The 2,916-nt window shown below is 40.1% G+C and overlaps 1 long non-coding RNA gene across 1 annotated transcript; it reads left to right on the top strand.

Annotated features, from left to right (window-relative positions):
- The first annotated feature begins 305 nt into the window (after positions 1 to 305).
- LOC107838035 (uncharacterized) lies at positions 306 to 1,529 on the top strand. The gene is made up of 2 exons (XR_001664095.1): positions 306 to 394; positions 976 to 1,529. It is a non-coding gene; the product is annotated as an uncharacterized LOC107838035 (long non-coding RNA).
- The last annotated feature ends 1,387 nt before the right edge of the window (positions 1,530 to 2,916 follow it).

Below are 2,916 nucleotides of genomic sequence, written 5' to 3'. Positions count from 1 at the left end.
GGGATGGGTCCAGCCCTGCCCAAGCGCACACACACACACACACATACACACACACGCGCACACACCCGCAGCTATTTCTCTTGCCCTCCACAGGTACTTGGGTTACTAACAGGCTGCTACAGGCCGGCATCTGGGATCCTGGCTTGTGTGCGATCTTGTCCGTGTCGTTATGTGTTTTCTGAAAGCTAAACAGACTTGCTAGAAAGGGCAGGCATGTCGCCGCACGCCGCCAGGATCTGCTGCGCAATACGCTGTAAGATAATCTTTATATAACACTTTCTGACAGGGTAGACGGATGTTACACGGAGGAAGAATGCGCGGCGATTTGTGGGATGAAATGCAGACACGACGGAGAATAAATACATGCAGAATTTATGAGCAAATCTACAAAAATGTAAGTAGTTTCTTTGTCAGAAAAAAAAAAAAAAAAACTTTGGATTTTGCAATCCCCTTGCAAAATCCCTTAGGTCCGCCCTGTCAACAAAGCTTTCTATAAATGAAAAGCACAAGTCCATGCAGGTCAAAGGGCAACAGGGTTACACACGAAGGGAAAAAAAACTCTCCTCATTCCAAAAGCATGACACCTAAACCTTCAGCTGCGAGGGTTAAACACATTCTGTTAACGTGATCAGGGAAAATTCCCAAAAACAAAGTCTAAAATCAGTCAGTGCAAAGATTTATTTATGTTTTGATTGAGACGACGTGTGGAGGGAGTAAGTTTTAAATCTTAAAATCCTGCCTTTAAAGAGGAGCTAAATAAATCGAGGCAGTCACAAAGTAGATGATTTACTTTGGGGAAATTTGGATTGGACTCCTCTTATCAGTGGTAGTTATTTCAGATATTGCTCACAACTACAACCAGGTGACTCATTTGTGTCAGAGAGGGTAAGCAGTTAAACCAAAACAGCTTCTTCACCGTCTGAGCTCCGACATTGAAAAGTTCATCATCAGCCGCGGCTTTTCGTGTTTTCGCAGAATCCCGGCGGCGCGTTCCTCCAACTCGTCTCCCTGTGGGACGTTTTTCTGACCGTTAACTCAACTGCATTGAAAGAGGATCTTTTTACTCTGGGAGCATCAGCTGACAAATTGATTCTGCTCGACCTCCGTGGCTCAGCGAGTATCTGTAGACGGGCTCTTATCGACCATATCGTAGATTCAAGATAAAACAGATAAATAGATGTTTGAGCATCTTTACTGTCATAACAAACGTAACAGTGTCAGAGGGCATTTTATAAATACGCGGTGCACCGATCTGACTTTTTTTTTGGGCCGATTTCCAGTCGCAAATTTTGCCAAAACCTGCTGATGTCGACATTGAAACACTTTATATTTGCTTCACTTAAAATTGAAATAACATGTTTTTTTTTTTTCTCTGAAACAATGAAAATCTACAGCTACAATCATTTTCAATTATGAATTAGTAATAATTTATTTATTCTAATTTATTGAGTGGGTCCTGCAGGTTATTGAACCATATAAACCGAACTGAAAAAAAAAAAAAATCTCCAGATATCTTCTCTACTCTTTTACAAGAGCGATTATACCTCGCTAACCTTTTAAAAAATTATTTTTAATTATTGTTTTATTAGCTCAAGATATGGTGCTTTGCCACAACTGGTTCAATCTCATTTGGCAGGACGAGGCCACTTTATTTGCTAATTATTAATCTGAGCGAATGAGGGGGGTTCCTCCAGGCTCCGTTATGCTGCACATCGTTTTTCTGTGTCACCTCACATCCACTGCAGCTGCTGAGTCAGTGTGTCCAAAATGTCGTAATTTCCTCCACCCTAGTGGAGAAAATACAGAAGTCATTGTCTTTGATTCTGGAAATGCAAGATTATGAAATCAGCTCCCTCTGACAACGACGCTAAAGCCAATGCAGAAAAAAAAAAAAAAAAAATAAATAAGCACCAAAGCAAAGCTAGGTGTGATTATTCACCTCATTGCCTGCTGCCATCTTCACTCCAGTTGCCCCATCAAGGTCAAGATTGCTTTACGATGTCGCTTTTATCGTGTTTTATTTTATTTGTATTTGTTTTGATTGCATTTTAAAGTTTTTCTTTCCATGTCACGCCTACGTTTTCAACCCACTTCTTGTTTTTTAATGCAATTTCATAATCTCTGTTCCTGTATTTTCTTGTAAAGAAATAACCTAAATAACCTCTAAATAACCTTGGACGTAAATAAACTTAGCTTTCTGCGCAGTGTGTTCCACTGTTCATTAATTTATTGTAACTATGCATGAGCCTTGAAGAGTCTGTTTATCATAAATGGTTATTAATTACTGATGTCAGCATAACAGGCTGTCACAACATGTGTGTCTAAGAGAGCAGCCTGTATTACACAACTCTTTACCTTCATCTTTATTAAAACGAACAAAGGGGAAACGATTGCAGAGCTGTGATTTTTCGCTCTCTTTACTGCTTTGCATTAGGCTGAAGCACAATTTCACAGTGAAAATTACAAACCGTAATCAATCTGAGTCTGTTTATATTTGCTTACCTATGTACTGAAAATAGCTAAAAATTTGCATTAACAAAATTCTAGTTTCCCAAATCAAACACAAAAAAACTTCCAGTTCCTGCAAATCTATTTGTGCAATAAATATCCTTCGTCTGTTTCAACCGGCACGTCTAAAAGTTAAACAAAAACGCACAACTTTTAAGATCTTCTCTCCACGCAACAAGTACGCGTCGCCTTTAAGAGGACAAATTAAGGTCGCACGTTTTTTTGTGAGAACCAAAACTGCGCGCTAATGAGCTCGTCAAGAGTCACAAACTGTAGACAGCCCTGGCACAAGTCCCTGAAAAACAACCTCACCACCGTGAAGTCGGTTAAATCTTTTCTCAGCAGTACTTGTCTGTCAGGAGGCGATTGCGCAAGGCGGCCTTACATCAGACACCCTGTGACTGCTTC

Source organism: Poecilia formosa, unplaced genomic scaffold (assembly GCF_000485575.1).
Source record: "Poecilia formosa unplaced genomic scaffold, Poecilia_formosa-5.1.2 Scaffold203, whole genome shotgun sequence".
Taxonomy (NCBI): Eukaryota; Metazoa; Chordata; class Actinopteri; order Cyprinodontiformes; family Poeciliidae; genus Poecilia; species Poecilia formosa.
The sequence above is the reverse complement of the archived record's forward strand: the minus strand, read 5'-3'. Positions and strand labels throughout refer to the sequence as shown.